The sequence below is a fragment of the Mus pahari genome, chromosome 9 (assembly GCF_900095145.1).
Source record: "Mus pahari chromosome 9, PAHARI_EIJ_v1.1, whole genome shotgun sequence".
Taxonomy (NCBI): domain Eukaryota; kingdom Metazoa; phylum Chordata; class Mammalia; order Rodentia; family Muridae; genus Mus; species Mus pahari.
Genome location: NC_034598.1, coordinates 81,003,610 through 81,022,036, shown reverse-complemented (window position 1 = coordinate 81,022,036; position 18,427 = coordinate 81,003,610). Strand labels below are relative to the sequence as shown.

The 18,427-nt window shown below is 40.7% G+C and overlaps 1 protein-coding gene across 4 annotated transcripts in view; it reads right to left on the bottom strand.

Moving 5' to 3' along the window:
- Positions 1-18,427, bottom strand: part of Vezt (vezatin, adherens junctions transmembrane protein) — a 69,819-nt gene that overhangs the window by 50,796 nt on the left and 596 nt on the right. The gene's annotated exons all lie outside the window — the stretch shown is intronic.

Below are 18,427 nucleotides of genomic sequence, written 5' to 3'. Positions count from 1 at the left end.
AAAAAAAAAAAAAAAAAAAAGAAGTTAAATCTAGTCAGGAATTCAAACAACATTTCAAATCAAATATTCTGACAATACAATCCAAAAGTATTGAAACTTTCATGCTCAGGAATGATTATTTATGATTATAAAACATTCTGAATTTTTTCACAATTAAACCATTATATTTATACAGAAACAGAAATCTTTGCAAAAGAAACAAACAAATAAACAAACAAATCAACCACTGCAATTCCTAACACACAGTGACAAAAAGCTGAGTGGAGGCACTTCCACCAGTGCTGTCCTGGGGTGGTGACACGTGCAGTGCACAGTGCGCATTCCCAGTGCTCAGAAGCTAGGCTGTGGCGAAGCTACAGGATACTGCGCAGGCAGATACTGACAGAAACACCTTGGGTTCATCACAGATTTAACTTTTATTAAATTTTTGGTCATTAAGCATTCAGAAACGTTTACTGTTGTTACAAGTTTTACCATGCTCTCTGAATCACAACTCACCATTACGATGCCACTGGTCATGGAGGTCACTGTGTTTGGAGACGGGCCAGTCTCACAGCTAAGTCACAGTCCACTGTGTTACAGGGCCCAGTTTCCCTCAGATATCCTATAGCTCTGTCTTGCTCATGACTGGCTGCTGATTACATTCCAGTAGGAAGATCAGCTGCCATTTATGCACTCAGCATTTGTTTCTTAAAACTTACTGTACATCAGATATTATAGTGACTTTGGTAGCTTTCTACTGTTAACTTCTTCCTGTAGATATATAGCAGAAAGGTAATTTATTTTACTTATGAAAGGAAACCAAGCTCAGTTGCTTACCCTGATATATTTGTTTTACCGCTTTGCTACTTTCAAATTAAAAATTTAACCAAAAGACATAAAATGAGAAATAACTGTTTAGCCAACCCTTTGCACTTAGCCTTTGTCTTTCAAAAGGAAATAGACCTCCTTTAGTTGGGGAAGCCTTCCCTCAAAATATAGCATGTATGTGTGGATGGCTTTTGAAATGTTTATACAAAATGGAATTAACTTCATTTTTCTGCACCTGGCTCTCTTCACTTACTACACTGCAAAGAACTTTCTATATCAGGACTAATATTCTACTTATTAGGAGTTCCCATAGCACTTCATTCCTGTGTCATCACCTAGCCAGCCTCCTACTGTTGGGTGAAAAAAGATGACTGCATGTTTAAAATCGAGGTAAACCTCGATAGTTTTTACATGCCTGTAATCCCAACACTTGGGAGGTGAAAGCGTGAGGTCATGGCTGAAGGTGACTGACAATAGAAACAGGGATGGTTCCTACATTTTTGGTTTCAACAATCCCATGTTGAAACAATGGTGGTGTTTATTGAAACATAAAAAGCAACAGTTAGAAGCAAAAACAGCAAGTCAGAAGTAAACCCGAGCCACACGTAATAAATAGCACATGAGTGCACTACCAGCACTCAAGAGACATAAGGGGAAGGCTCTAGATTTTAGGGCCAGAATAAGCTACACAGAGAGATTCTAACTAGAAAACCCAAGGGCTGGGGAGGAGGTGGGGAAGAGGCTGAGTTATAGATAGCCAATGTGAATTACACAGCCTTAAATACTAGCCATTGGGAGAGTTAGCCTACTGAATATATAGATTGAATTTTTTAGAAAACAAATATAGTGGCAGACCTATATCAGACACAGGTATAGACAATGGGCTGGAGCGATACCTCGGTGGTTAAACGCACTTGTTGCTCTAGCAGAGGACCTGGGTGTGGTTTGAAAGGACATACATGGTAGCTTACAAGCCACCTTCTGATTTCAATGGGCACCAGACATGCACATAGAGCACAGACATGCATGCAGGAAAAACATTCATAAACGTAAAATCAAATAACTAAACCTAAACAACAAAAAAGAAACCTGGCAACATATATCACTGGCAAGGGTGTGGGAAACAGGTACCTCTATACACTGTAAGTATAGATAGGTAGAACAGTAGAAACATATACATCTACTGACCTACCACTTCCAATCCTAGGTATCAAGCCATGACATTCCCGTATTATTTGACTTAATACATATAATGTTATATTTCATATTATATATAATACATGCATGTAATTTTTTAAAACAATGCACCCAGCATAAGCCTTACTGATAAAAAGGTACCAGTATCCAATTAAGTGTCACTTTAGCAAATGTGCCGTTTTCCATATAAAACTAATGATTTAATGCATTACATATGTCTTTATTTAAAGTATCAGTACTATATTTAAGACACATTGTTGGATCTGGTAAAATGCTAACTATTGTCAGATGTTAGTTACTAGGGCTTGTCAGTCTATATTAAAAACAAAATTAACAGGAAAGCCATCATATTAGCTTCTACTACTGCAGTGTGAGGGACAGAACATTGGCGTAGAGACCTGCAGCTGCAAGATCTGGGAAGGAACTCTGTTATGCAGACTTCCCGCCTATGATTCTATGCTCATCCAGGTTCGGAGGCCCACAAACCATTTCTAGTCCCATTATGGAAGACACCAAATTTTTCTTTTCAAATGTTTATTAACTTATTTATGGTCCAAAGTCAGTCAGTCATGTATTTTCAGAATTTTTTAAAACATTAGAAAAAACAGACTTTTATCTTTGAATGTAACTGATCACCCAGATGTAAAGTCAGGGCATGGTAGTTCTCAGATAGTCAGTAGGCAGAGGTGGGAGATCACTCAAGCCCAGGGTTTGACACCAGCTGAGGTAACATGATGAAGCACTTTCTTAAAAAGCAGACAAGCCATCGGTCTAAATATGACATAACATACAAAATGGATATTCTTGGGGGGGGGGGCACTGTTAACAATGAAAAAGGAAACGCCTTCATTTGATATGATTTCCAAATTTCTGCCAGGCTAACTTTAGAATACATAGAATGTGCTGAGGAGACTGACACGAGAATATCAAGACTATCATTATCAAATCATGCAATCAGTTTCTAGATTAAATGAGGACTTCACTTAAAGAGTCAAAACTCAAACCAAAATCAACAAGCTATACAATGAAAAATAAGTTACTTTCCCTATAGAAACCAGTATCTATTTTCTTGTCTTTAACCCAGTAAATGTCTGTAAAGTATAATCTTAAATAACCCAGTAAATGTCTGTAAAGTATAATCTAAAATGAACTATATACTGCCTTTCAACTCTTAAAGCACTGGGAAATATCATAGACTAGTATCCTGCAAGATTAAAAATGTAAAACAATAGGAAATATTTGCTGGAGCTTACATATTTTAGCATAACTTCTAAAATACCACTTATCCCAAAAGCCCCAAATCAAAGCACTTAATTGCTCTGTAACATCAACAGAGACAAAACCTAATGGCAAAATTTAAAAATATTAAAAGGGCACATAAAATTTAGTCCAACTAAACGACTCACAGACAGCATAGTTTTAAGCTCTCCAGTTTCCTCGCTGAAAAACGCACTGCCTCTTGTCCATATTCTTCCTGCTGCAGACTGCTTTCTATGATTCCCACTTGTTTCTCCAGAGCTAAAGTACAAAATGGCCACTGGACTGGAGGGCGTGTCTATCATTACTAAGCAGTTTTCCATCAGGAGCAGTGTTTTGAAAAAACCCTGATCATCATTTTAGTGCTCTTCCTCAGCAACTCTGAGCGTGGGGCTTGAAAACGCCTTCAAAGGATGTTAACTAACATTAGTATACATTTCAAGTTCATCTATACACCAGTAGAGCAGGCAAGACACAGATTCATACAGTTTGGCTGCCGACTTCTAAACATTTTCACTGAAATGAGTTATCATCCCATTAATCTTACACGAGGTACTATGGGCAGAAAGTTTTTAAAGGAGTAATTTTTAGCCCTTTGTGCATAATAAAAATGTTAAGACAATACTATCTAAATAAAAAACAAAATAAAAAAAAAACCATACAAACTCATCAGGAAAGAGAAAGCTGACCTTTTGTAGCTTCCAGATTAACCGACTGAAAGTAACAATCAGCAGAGAAATGTTCTTAACCGAGAGGGAAGACACTAGCAAGGGTGTGTTGCTGAGTCTTCTCTGGCCTTGACAGTATTGTGCTTCCATAGCATTAGAAATCTGCCTGAGTGGTGCTATGTGCTTGGGCAGGCACTTATGACTATCATTTCAGTCGATCTTTCTTTTAAAAAGGCCAAAATGTCAAACATACTCAATCTAAAGTGAGAAGAACATGCAAATATCATAAAAATGAAGTTTGGATGCTAAGAGATCATATCAACTTTATACTCTCTCTTTGCCTACTCTAAATTTGAAAAACTAACACAAACACACAGAAACAATATCCCAACCCAAAAAGCACAGAGGAGATTCTCTGTATTCTTTTATTTATCTATTTTTTGAGAGGAGTGGTGGTTGGTGGGCATGTGAGTGTCATGGTGTGTATGAGGTGGTCAGAAAACAACCTTTGGGAGTCCATTTCAACTTCTACCATGTGGAATTAAACTTAGGTCGCCAGGCTTGGCAGCTAGTGTCTTCCCCATAAGTTATCTTGCCAGCCCTGCCTGAGGTTTTTAAGCCCACTCTGTGGTTCTTAAAGAGATGAACGAACCCTTTCTCTCAAAATGACTATTCCTTCTTAGAAAGCCAGAGACAGTGGGAACAGAGGTGCATGCCTAAAATCTCAGCACTTTGTGGGTGGAGGAGGCAGAAAGATCAGGAGTTCTAAGACTTTCTTGGATACATATGGAGAGTCCAAGGCTAGCCTGTCATCAGACAGACAGACAGACAGACAGACAAATAAACCAACCACTAAAGCAAAGCAAGATATGCTGAAGTAGAAAGTCCATTTTCAATAAAGGTCTTAAATTATATAAAATTAAAGGTTGTGGGTCAGCCAGGATAATTCCCCTAATAAGATCTAGATGGTGATATTCTACCAGCTGCACCGATTGCAATGAATATTTAAATATCTTATTTCAAATTAAAGACAGTAGGCACTTTGGTTTGCTTTTCTGTGGTGGCTCTAGCACCATGGCATCTCAATGGATACTAGAGGCAATACTCAGAATGTCCAGAGACAGAAGACTTACTACCTGTAGCTTAGACCTTTTCACTCCTAAGTCCTTAAGGTAGTTTTACTTCTGGGGACTTGGGGGAACACTTGGAACAACGTGAGAGAAAACTAGGATTAAAACTGGGGTTCCAGCCTAGACCATTAGTAGACTCTCTTCATGTAGCTCCTAGTTAATACACGTTTCTAAAAGCACAGTCACATTTACTCAATCCACCAGACAGCTTCAGATCTCTTAGAACAGAAGAAAGAAATATTTCGTACTAAAGAATTACCTGGCATGAAGGACGTCATCTTACTATAACTGAGAGACAGGCACTAGACAAATATGTGACTCATTCTGAATCTTACTGCTAATGAATGTAAGTCAAGTTTCTGAACCCAGATTCTTTCAACCATGCTTTGTAAAAAATGAAAAAAAAATGTAAGGTTAAGTGCATGAACCCAGGACTTTGAGGCAGCACAGCGAGAGCCTGTGTAAGTACAAACCCCAAAACGTGAACACCTCATGCACCACAGCTCCAGACAACTGGCTCACATATGAATAGAGGCTACGGATATAGAAAAGGGCTGGAGTACGGCTGAGTGGTAAAGTGCTTAGGGGACACTCACCTGACCATCGGTTATATTGACAGGATCAGAAACCATAAAAAACTGGTTACTTTTCTCAAATGTCTAAATTTTAAAAATAAATCAATACATCTCTATTTGAACGCAGAGGATATATAATGAAGTTAAAAAAAAAAAAAAAGTCAGGCGTGGTGGCACACGCCTTTAATCCCAGCATTTGGGAGGCAGAGGCAGGCGGATTTATGAGTTCGAGGCCAGCCTGGTCTACAAAGTGAGTTCCAGGACAGCCAGGGCTATACAGAGAAACCCTCTCTGGAACCCCCTCTCCCACCCACCCCCCAAAAATCATAGATGCAAACAGGGAAAAGATAGACTTGCTCTCCAACATTAATTTTTATAATTTGTAATTCATAACTGGTGATAAGCTAAGTTAGTTTCCTACCTTTTATGTTATTGTGTTGTGACGTGACTTAAGAGCACTGATAGTCCTTTATTAACAGTAGTAAAAGTAACAACGGTGCCAAGCCTCTCAGCTATTTGGAACTACATTTCTTTTTCTTTAATAACAGGAGTTAGGGCTTTATGTTCTATAAACTGAAACGTTCCGTCTAATTCTTCCCGATAGCAAACTCTATCAGCAAATGCCCAGTCCATGTGCATGCACTCCCTCCCATCAGTCCTTACTCAGAGCAGCAATGCATGCACTCCCTCCCATCAGTCCTTACTCAGAGCAGCAATGCATGCACTCCCTCCCATCAGTCCTTACTCAGTGCAGCAATGGACACAGGGAGAAAGTCCCGGTCACGGTCACGCTGTGCCATGCCCTTTGTTCTTTAAACAGGGATAAGAGCCTTTAAAGCTATGAGGAAAGCAGCTCTCCTCAAGTAAGGGAGGGGCTTCTAAATGGCTTCACACATGTAATGTGGGAGGCCACCTCATTCTCATTCAGTCAGCGGAGGGCAAATGGGACTGCTGCCAATAAAGACTGAACCTTTTATAATCCACGTGAAGCATTAAAGATGTAGGTGAGAGAAAGACCAAGATTATAAGGTGAAAAATGATCTTTTCAGTCAAGAATAAAAAAGGGAAGAAAGTCAACAAACACAGAAAAGCCTTTGACAGTAAAGAGTCAATTAGACAATCACATTCCCAAGAGCAAAGATTAGATGGCAGTACAAAAGGTTCCTCTAACCTTTTGATTATTGGCATGTCAGAGCATGCCAATAATCCCAGCACTCAGGAGGCCGAGGCCAGAGGACCACAAGTTTAAGGACAGCCTGGGCTAAAACTGGTCTTTTGGGTGTAAAGGTCTTATTTTCCTATGGAGGAGAAGGAGGGTTTGACAGTGAATGGAATCGCTCAACCTTTCTGCAATTAAATTACTGTATGCAAATGTGAGCATGGAATGGTGTTGTACCCTGTAAACCCAGGATCTGGGAGGCTGAGACAAGAGGTTCTCAAGTTCAAGGCCAGCCTAGGGTATACAGTGAGTAAGATCCTGTCTTGAAAGAAAAGTGAGAAATTAAGAAAGACTAAAATCAGAACTTTAATGCATTTCTAATGTGACCAGAGAATTCTATCTCCCTATCTTAGTTAGTGATGTAGTACCAACCACCTTGGTATTTCAGTATTTATTTTGCATCTTACTCCTGTCAGATGATGCCTTACCATCATTTTCTAAATATTTTTTCTTTTCTTTCTGGTACTGAGGACTGGATATAAGGCCTATATATGCTAAGCAAGTTTTCTACCACGGCATCTTTTAAATTGGGCTCTGCTACTGTCTAGTCACTGAGTGGCTGAAGACTCCTTAGGTTAGGTAGAGTGAGCCCCAAATTCCCTGCCCTTAGTGGTAGAATGGCTGGAAGAAGGTTCTGTTTAAAACAAATAATGTTAAGGCTGGGCATGGTGGCTCATGCCTTTAGTCTCAGTACTAGGGAGGCAAAGGCAGGGGATCTTTGTGAGCTTAAGGCCAGTCAGGACTACACAGTGAGACCCTGCTATGGTCCATATATGACATACAAAACCAAACAAACCCCCTTAGAGAAGAAGGAGGCTCCACTGTAAGGTACTAACTGTGGAGGTTCACTGGAATATAGCCCCGATGGGCTGAAGGTGCTCAGATTCTTGGCGGAGGATTGGGAAGCAGGCCTGAGAAGTCTCCTGTTCCCTTCCTTCTTCGGTGCCTCTTTTAGGCCATCTTTCAGATTATGAAGACTCACAGCTGAGCCAGGGATGACTGAACTCACAGCAAAATTCAGTAATAATCCAGGATATGTAAATTACAACAAGATACAAGGTGGCATGGGTTAAGTTTCCTTGTTCCGCTAAAGGACCTGAGTTTGGTCCCCAGCACTGCCAGGTAGCTCACAATCACTCCCAGGGGATCCAATGCCTCTGTTCTCTGTCCCCCCACACAAGCCCATAGCACACCTATACACATAATTAAAAAATAATAAAAAACTAAATCTTAGAAAGATACCTTAAGAGTTAAAAAAAGGTTAGCAGTCAAAGGCTCACGAGAGTGGGTGAGCTGCCCCCCTTGTCCATCCCCCCCCCCTTGCTGGCTGCAGCACTCAGGAGAGCAGGCCAAGCACGTTGCCTGGGCAGCACAGTTGGGCTGGGCTCTGGTGGAGGAGTGTGGGTGAGCATCACAACCCCACACCTGTCAGAGCTGGCCTTGAAGTCATGAGAGCAGTATAGCTATCCCTCCCTGCCTCTCACCAGCTCTAACACTAGGGAGAACTGGCCCTGACTATCACCTGGGCAACACAGTGGAAGTGGTCCTGATGGTGAAGGGCTGGGTGAGCTAGCCCAAAGAACGTGAGAGTGGGGGCTGGGGCATGGGGAGCTGACCCAGGAGGCTGGGTTGTGGGTAAGCCGCCCCAAGGACACAAGAGGGGAAGAACTGACCCTGCCTCCTGCCATTGAATGACCTAGCCAGAGCAGCACTGGAGAGCTCACACTGTGCGGCAGAGAAGGGAGAGCCAGTGGGCTGACCAGCTCAGCTGCCACCCAGATGCACGGTTTTGAGTTGGCACAGCCCAAAATCTGTATCATCTGTGAACTGTTGGAATGCGTGAAAAGGGTCAGTCCTGCTGATTCAAAGCTGCAGGATCTCCATGACACAGGGCAGCAACAGGCTAACTGGGAAGAGTCCTGGTGAGAATCCAATATTGATGGTGTCACAGAAGTCAGAGACCTCGAACCAAACCAGTGACTCACTGCAATGAACATTTGCAAGTCCAGATGTGTTGGACAGAGGGATATACTGTGGGGTACACTGTGACACACTACAGCTTCCACGATGACATGTTTTTTATGTTTTGTTTTGTGTTTGTGTGCTTTTTATTTTGGGGGAAGGGATGGGGAGATGAGTGGGGATTAAGGTGCATGGTGTGAAACTCACAAAGAATCAATAAAAAGTTTTTAAAAAGGATATTCTTGGTATGCTGTTCAAAACTAAACCTTTTTTTTTTTTTTTAATGTGGTATGAGTCTCTCTGGTAAAGTCTGTGACAGGTATGAGCTGGACTTCTGACTCTGCAATAGCATTAGAGTGCACAGTATTACACCAAATACATGAAAAACACTGACAAGCTTCCAGGGGAGGAGAGGCTGGGCCTCTGACTGATGTAGTAGTCTGACTTATTGAGCCTCCTGTGCACCTCTCATACTGCAGCATACCTCTTGTATCCTAGACATGGGTAAGCTACACTTGACACTGACCAATCTTGCTGCTAACCTGGACATACATTTGAATTCTCCCAGCTGGGGGCATCTGACAGCGCTCTGGCAGGTGGAAGGAGAACAGGGTTTCATATCCTCTCCCTCTCTTGGTTTTTTTGAGATACAGTTCCACTACAAAGTTTATACTCATCTCAAATGTGCAATCCTCCTGTCTGAGTCTCTCGAGGTAGGCATTGCAGGCTTGCACCACCATGCTGCTCTCTGCTTTGTTATGCCCAAGTGTTCTTTGTTTTATGAGGACTGCAACAGTTATCTGTACAATGAGCTAACCACTGATTTCTAACATAAAATTCCCCTTTGAGGATAGATAGGCTTCTGTCTGCAGCTGATACAGATGTATCAAACCAATGACTCATTGCCATCTCTCTCACACATCTCTCATTTCAAAGGGGTTAAAAGATCATTTATTCTGGGGCTGGTGGTGGGATAGCTCAATGGGTAAAGCTATCCCACATAAGGCTGATGACCACACATTCAAATCCTGAGAATTCATCATATAAACTAGGAATAGTATCTCGTGCTTGTAGTTTAAGAGATGGGGAGATGGAAGGAAGAGACAAGAGACTCCTGAGGCTCATGGGCTAGCTAGCCTGGCATCCACAGTATTGAACGAGATACTCTTGCCTCAAACAAGGGGGAAGGTAAGAACCTATAACCAATTTGTCCTCTGACCTATGTTGTGGCATGATGCATACCTGAACTAATACACATGAATGCTTGCATATATACATCTACATACATGTCCATACATCACATTATACATACCGAAATACACACAAAAAGAGGCAATTTATTCTGGAGCCAAATACCAGGGATGGTGGCAGAAGAACATGGATCCAGGTTACCCCAAACACTAGGTCCCAGCATGGCAATAGTTTCATGAAGTGCTTACAGTAACAGAATAATGGGCATTCTTAATCCTGACCTCTGCTCCTGGCCTCAGATAAATCTCTGATGACATTCTTGGCCTTTGTGTTGGTGGAAGCTAGGGGTCTGTTTAAACATTCCCAATAGATTTACCCAATAATCACAAGGATGTTACGTCACACAGAGGTGGGCAATAAATGGCTATCTAGAGGGCCAAAGACAGCCCAAGATAAATGTGGCTCCCAACCTGTAAGATTCTAGTTCTCTACAATCAGTCAGTTGGCTTGTAGAATGTTTAGCACATGGGTAGCTTTTCTTTTCTGGGAATTTTGTTTCACACTGCTACAGGATTGAGTATCTACAAACAGGGCTAATTAGCGAAATCTGAATACAATACACTGGCTGAGTGAGAGTCAAATCATAGCTGGCAAGAAACAGGTGTCAAGTTTTCTGGTTCGAGGCCAGCCTGGTCTACAAAGTGAGTTCCAGGACAGCCAGGGCTGCACAGAGAAACCCTGTTTTCTGCTCAGTAGAGTTTAACTAGGAACTGTGCACAGCCTCAGTGAGCTGGTCTGAGTCCTGGGTGAGGGGCTCCTGGTAGTGTTTGGGGTCTGAGGAATGCCAAAACCATGGGTAGCTCACATATACTTTGAGACATGGATTGGTTTTTCCTTGGAGACCCTGTAGTTGCACAGAGACGTACAAGCTGAACATACTGTAGAAGAGACTTATGGCCAGTGGTGGCTGAGTTAACATGGACTAGGCTTGTAGTGTCCTGGGAAAAACCTTTTAACTTGTTGGCTGTGTATTTAATATGGGTACATAGGTCATTGATTTTGAATACATTGGTGGTGTTGAAATGTGTTCTGGACAATCAATGAAGCCTACAATTCAAAATTTGAATACTGCCTTTGCAGAAAATCTTCCCTAACATTTTTATGTATTTTATGACACTGTATTTAAAAAAGCCTAATGAGCCAATACTAACTATCTGTAAAAGAGTAACTGGTTTGGAGGAGACAAAAGCCTAATTACTAGTCTGTTAGACATCTTTAAAAGTCATAGTTATATGCCAACAGGTCATTGGTTAGAAGATAATACTATACAGAATCCTAAAGATTGCAGATGCTGTGGATCTATAACATCTGGACTGATAAAGGGATGAATCTTCTTTAAGGTTTGGCCTTTCCGCTATTTGGAATTTCTGCACAACAGTCCAATGGGCACAGCTTTCTCTGATGTTTACTGTCTCCTAGTCTGAATTTATTACTGCAGGTGAAATTATGAAGAAGCAACAGGTGTGCCACTGAGGCAACTAACAGGATTGCTTGGTGGGTAGTCTTCTTGTGCACTGTAGAAAGGCTGTCTTTGTGTTATTCAAATGTTGACTTCTGTACAACAGAGAACTGAGTCCTGGGCAGGCTTTGTTATTGTTATTTTATGGATCATCACCTGCCTGATAGTTCATAAATATATACCTCAATCACCTTTTCATTGGCTCAATAAAGAGCTGATACCCATTAGCTGAGCAGGAGAGGAAAGGTGGGACTTCTAGGCAGAGATAGGAACTCCGGGGAAGAGTCAGGCACAGGGATTTTGCCACTGTGGCGCAAGGATGGAAAGAACAGATGCCAGGACTGAATGAGAGGTAATGGGCCACAAGGCAGACGTGGACTAGAATGACTCAGGTTAGAGCTAGCTGGGAGGTAGCCAACGAAGGCCTAAGCTATAATAAAGGATAATACGTCTCTGTGCCGTCACTCAGGAGCTGGCAGGTCAGAGACAGTATGGCAATGATTATCATTCTAAATTAGAGCATACAATGTTAACTTGTGCCATTTCTCTTATTGTTCTTTATTATTAATTAATTAATATATTTATTTAGTTTTGCTTTTTGAGACAGAGTTGCTTTCTCTGTATAGCCCTGGCTGTCCCAGAACTTGCTCTGTAGACCAGGCTGGTTTCAAACTCAGAGATCTGCCTCCTGAATGATGGGATTAAAGGTATGTACCACCATAGCTGGGCAATTTTTAATTCTTTTAAAAAAATGTAAGCATTTTACACATTTAAAAATTTTTGCTACTTTACAGAATTGTATAGATTCCTTATGTTTATTTGGCTTGGTTTTCCTCAGCTTCATGAGCTAAACCTGAATTCTGGAAATAACTTATAAGACTATACATCGTCCTAGAGTATTGCTTTCACTGTATTTCATGAATTATGAAGGGTAGTTCGCCTCACAGTTGTGTGATTACCATCTTGATTTCTCTTTAGCCCATGAACTTAGTTTAGTATTTATTGGTAAGGGATGTGCATCATGGGTGACTATTTTTCTCCATGTGTCTCTCAGACTTGTAATCCTAACCCTAACTGTTTTGATCAATATCAACCTGTGTTCCTTTACCACCTCCATCCCAGTTGGATTTAGTCAGTAGGAAGACCTACAGAGCAGTAGTTGACTGCATTCCTCTACCTAAAACCACAACTCCTATAGGTATTTTCTTCTCTTTTAACTTGAACTTTGACTGTATTCCAGAAATACTTTCTCCCTCAGCCTTTAGGTCTATGGAATACCATAACTTCCTGACCAAGAAAGCCAATGACCAATTCTTTACACAGTCTATCTGAAGAGCTGGAAATTTATAGAATATAAAAAAGAAGCCTGGTAGTGGTGCACTGGGGAGGCAGAGGCAAGTGCATCTCTGTGAGTTGGAGGCCAGCCTGGTCTACAGAGTGAGTTCCAGGACAGTCAGGCTACACAGGAAAACCCTGTCTCAAAGATAAATAAATAAATAAATAAATAATAAATAAAAATTACAACTTATATTTAGCTGATTGAGCTAAACCAGTAACTTTGTCTATATGATAAGCTGAAAACTAATCTATGGAATATAAAAAGAAAAGGCATAAATAAACACAGTACATAATAAGTTCTGCATAGTCTAGTCTCATAAATGAAACTTAAACACTAAGGAACTACTCCTAAAAAGAAAAGCTGGCCGGTCATGGTAGTGTATGCCTTTCATTGAAGCACTGGGGGGGAAGCAGAGATAGGCAGGGTAAGTCTGCAAGGCTGGGGCCACCCTAGGCCTATATGACAGGGAATCACAGACAGACAGTTGGGTGTGGTGATGCACACACGCAATCATGGCATGAGGCAGAGGCAGGATGAATACCACCAGTTCAAGTCAACCTGAGCTACACACATACTTAAACTGTCTCAAAATAACAAAGTGTCTCAAAATAACAAAGTGGGGGGGGGAGTGTTAACCTGGATATAGGACAATTAGCTAGAAAATTCTAATAATGCCTGCTGAATGCTTATAACGTGGCAGGTCTAAGCAATTGTTATAGTCAGTCACTTAATATCCACCATTACTCTCCAAAGTAGATTTTATTATTTCGATAGACTATTGAGAAACTTGAAGCTAAGAGAAGTGACTTGCTCAAAGTCACATTAGCTAATAAATAGATGAAATAGAACTTCCTGCTTCAGAATCTATTCTTTTCTATTATAATACCCCTCAAAAGAAAAAAAAATCAAAGTATAAAATTATCACTACAAAACAAACAGACTGGTAGAATATATTTGGTGAGATCTGGTCTTTTGCTATGTATTGTAATGCTAATACTGGCCCCCAAGCACTGGTTACTTCAGGGATGACTTCAGGGATGAGAGAATCCTCATGTTCACCAAGGATGGTATGTGACCTTCCTCCTTAATTTAAAACTATTGGTTGGCGGGCTTTGGTTCCCAGGCTTGGGGGTCTGAGGAGAGAGGAGAGAAGAGAGAGAAGGTGGAAAGGAGAGAAGACACCATGGGGTAAGGGTTCATGAGAACTGGCCATAAGGGCTGGCCAGTTGGAGTAAGAGCTGCCCAGGTGGAACATGGCAAGTCATATCTTGGGGTCATTGGCAGGGAAGCAGACATAATAGCATAGAAGGTAGATATCTAGTGCTTTAAATATTATTATAAATATAAATGTTTTGTGTTTTTATCTGGAACTTAATGACCCATACCCCAATTGAGATTAAATACTTACCACAACATAAATTCACTCTTCTTTTGGCCAACTGAGCTCTAGTTTTAAGGAAGAAATAATTCTCAATCTTTAAAATCAGTTTTAGGACACAAAAAAAAAAGATCGAAGGCTGACTGCTTAGAGAAGGCGACCAGACTCTGGCAGTAGAAAATATACGTAGCCTGTACAAAGATCTTGATTTAACGTGAAGCAACAGAAACACAAGGCAGGAAATACATGTTTTGGATTAGAAGATTCAATATTACAAAGGTGTCAGATTTCCCAAAACTAATCTACGGATTTAATGTGATCTCAGATGAAATTTCACTAGGTTTGTTAAAGGCTGAAATTCTCAAGCTCATCATTTTAGAAAGTCATATGGAACAGTGAGTCAAGAACCCAAAGGCATGCTAAGGAAAATTCTATGACACGGACAGCCAAAGGCATGCTAAGGAAAATCCTATGACACGGGAAAAAAACAAAGCAAAAACTTGCCCAGTGCTGACAGCACATGACTGCCATCCACTTTGGAGACTGAGGCAGGAGGATCACAAGTACTGAGGAAGGCCTGGCTTACAGAGTGATACTTTGCCTTCAGAAGGGAAGTGGGTAGGGAGGGGGAGGTAGTGGAGCATTCAGGAGGCAAGGATAACACCTCTGTGAGTCTGAACTAGACTAGTCTACATAGTGAGTTCCAGGCCAGCCAGGACTACACAGTGAGGCCTGTCTCAATAAAACAAAGAGGTACTCTGATTTATAACACAGACAACATATTTTAGTGGGGGAAATGATAACGCTAGGCCAACCAGATAGGTCTGTTGGGGAAAAAAATTGCAGCTCAATTGCAAAAGGCCAAAGATTTTAGAGAAAAATTCTTTGTGATTTTAGAGTTACACAAGTATTTCCTTGGAGCGTTATCCATCCAAGAAAAAAAGATCAGGTGGATCTGAATGAGTTTAGGAGGTTGTGTTCTTTGCAATAAACTGTTAAGAGTACAGAAGCTGCCACCGAGGTGGCTCAGTGGACAAAGGGACTTGCTGCCATGTCTGAGGGCCTGAATAGGACTGGCGGTCCTACATGGTAGGAGTAGAGAATCAATACTGTAAACTGTCTTCTGACCTCCATGTGTGCCCATGTATACACACATGTGCACACACACATGTCATAAAAATTTATTTTTAAAAATGTACAGAGGCCACATTCATATACCCTAAGAGATGTCGGGTAGATATACAATGAAGGAATTGTACCTTTGTATGCAGTTTCTTTAATAGTAAGAGAAAAACCAATGGAAAGACTCACAGTGGCCACCTTAAGTTCCAGACTGGAGATACAGAAATGAAAAAACACACAAAAGCACCAAGACACGTCAATCAGACGGATACAAAAGCTGAAAGAATGCCGGTGAGGATGTGGGGTAAGGAGACCTCTTACACGCTGCTGGCAGGAGTGTCCATAACTGCTTTAGAATATCTATGTAAGGCAAATACATATCTTTTCTATAATTCAGCATTTCCAGTTCTAAGTAGATACACAACAAAAAATATGCTTACCAAAAACCACACATTGGCTCAGAGGTTAAGAGCACTGACTGCTCTTCCAGAGGTCTTGAGTTCAATTCCCAGCAACCACATGGTGGCTCACAACCACCTATAATGGAATTTGATGCCCTCTTCTGCTGTGTCTGAAGATAGAGGCAGTGTACGTATATATATATAAAATAAATAAATAAATAATAATAATAATAATAATAAAGAAAGGTTCTCAGTAACACTATTTACAACAATTTCAAAGAAGAAACTACATAATGTACATCCCTCAGAAGACCTGATTGTAAAGAGCCATATAGTCACATGGAATACTGTATCAAAATAAAATGCATAGGTAATCATATAAATGAATGTCACAAAGTAGCAAGGAAAAAAAAAGTATGTAAGTGACGCCGGTCAGTGTACAGACAGTAAGAGCAGATGAAACTAATCTGGGTTAGTCATTATAGTTCTGAGTGCTAGTTATCCTTGGGGCAGGGACCAGAAACTGACAAACTGCAGGAAGGACACAGCGGTGTTAGTGATTTTCCACTCATTTGCACACCCTTAGTATGTGTATATGCCTTATGTATATTCTCTTGTGTGTGTGTGTGTGTGTGTGTGACAATGATCAAAAAGTTAAGCAGAAAGCTGGAACAGTAAGTCTACACATATGATAATGGCAAAGCAGGAGATGAATAATTCATGCAGAGGCTAACGAGATGTTAAGAGCATGGGTTGCTCTTCCAGAGGACTGGGGGTTCAGTCACCAGCACCCACATGTTGGCTCGCAACCTTTTGTAACTCTAGTTACAGGGGATCTCACACACTCTTCTAGTCTCCAAAAGCACCAAGCACACATGTGGTGCATAGACATCCATGCAGGCAAACTATCCATGCACATAAAATAATAAAACATAAAAGCAATAGAAGAGAAAACAGAAGGAGAATCCATGTAAATCAACTTTTAAGAAGCTGGGCTGAGGGTGTAGAATACTTATTAAGCCTGGGAAAGCCCTGAGTTCAATCCCTAGCACCAAAACTGTAAATAAATAAATATATTTTTAAATGCTTAATAAATCTATGAATGTAAATCTAACAGATACAATGTTATTATTGCGGGACATGATGGGATACACCTATAATCCTAGGAGGCTAAGATGGGAGAGTTCAAAGTTCAAGACCAGCTTGGATTCCATACTGAGACCCTTTCTATCTCCGAAAAGAAAAGGGGGTGGATGGGTGGGAACAAGATTAATGACAAATTTAAATTTATGTAAAAAATAGATTCAAAACTCTGTGGTATATCTTTCACACTAGAAAAACCAAACCAAACCCATGCAAACATAGTCACACATCTGAACAGAAAAAACTTCCAAGATCATCATCATCTTCTTCTTCTTCTTCTTCTTCTTCTTCTTCTTCTTCTTCTTCTTCTTCTTCTTCTTCTTCTTCTTCTTCTTCTTCTTCTTTTTGCTTTATCTTTTGTAACAAATGTTTTTTTTTAAGACAGAGTCTTTCCTATCTCACCCAAGTCTCTAACTCACTAAATAGCTGATAACTTTGAGGTTCTTATGATGTTCCTATGACCACCTTTTGAGTGCTGGAATCGCAGGCATGTGTATACCACCCTATCAGGTTTATGTGGTGCTGCCTATTGAATCAAGAGACTTGTGCATTCAAGCCAAGCACTCTACCCACTGAACTACATCCCCAGACCAACAAAACTGGCAAACCAAAAACACATTTCCTCTGTCCAGAAACCAAAGAAAGCAGGGTAAAAAATAAAAACTTCAGCCACCTACTTTTTTCTCCTCTTTATCTCCCACATTCAACCTGTAGCCATTCCCTCAACTTCATATTAGAGATGATTATCCAAGTCAGTATTAATCTTTCTGATTTCCAAAATGTATGCCTTTGTCCTCTCTATTCAACTCCTCATATCTAGACCCTTCATTATAGCAAAGCAGTCATATTTCCCACCTCGATACTGTAGCTATATTAAGTCATTTTGCATGGCAACCCTCCATACTCCAGTCCCTAAAACTGCACGTTTAATATTGTCACCCCACCCCGATCTTTGGCATACATAAAATCCTTTTCCTGGAGTACATTTTCTCTCATCTATCTTTCTAATTTCATTGAGAGCTTAAGATTTACCTAGGGTATCATTTGCTGGGTGTAGCTTTTTAAAGTGCTAAGAACGGACAATGGGTTCCAAATTATGCTTCCACGGGCAGTTTTTAGATATCTCATTCTGTACCCTCCCATTATACACCACGGGGGATTTCTTTTCTTTCTCTTGTGTGAATTCCCTAAAATCTAGATGGCTGAGGGAGAGTAAGGCATACACATTCAATACATACACATACACATTCCAGGGTATGGGTATTGACACGTCTGATGGGGAAAAAAAAAATGGCACTAAAGCCACTAGGCTTTATTTTTTCAATTCAAGATGGCAGAGACATCTTAAAATAGTCCAACACAAAAGCATTCACATCCAGACCAGAGCTTCCATTCAGAACTGGTTACACTTAGAGCAATGGCAAGGACAAAAGAATGGAACCTAGGTGCTGAGAAGCCAGAGCTCACATCATTGGCCACAGGTCTCACTTAACCGACCTTAAACCCCACATAAAAA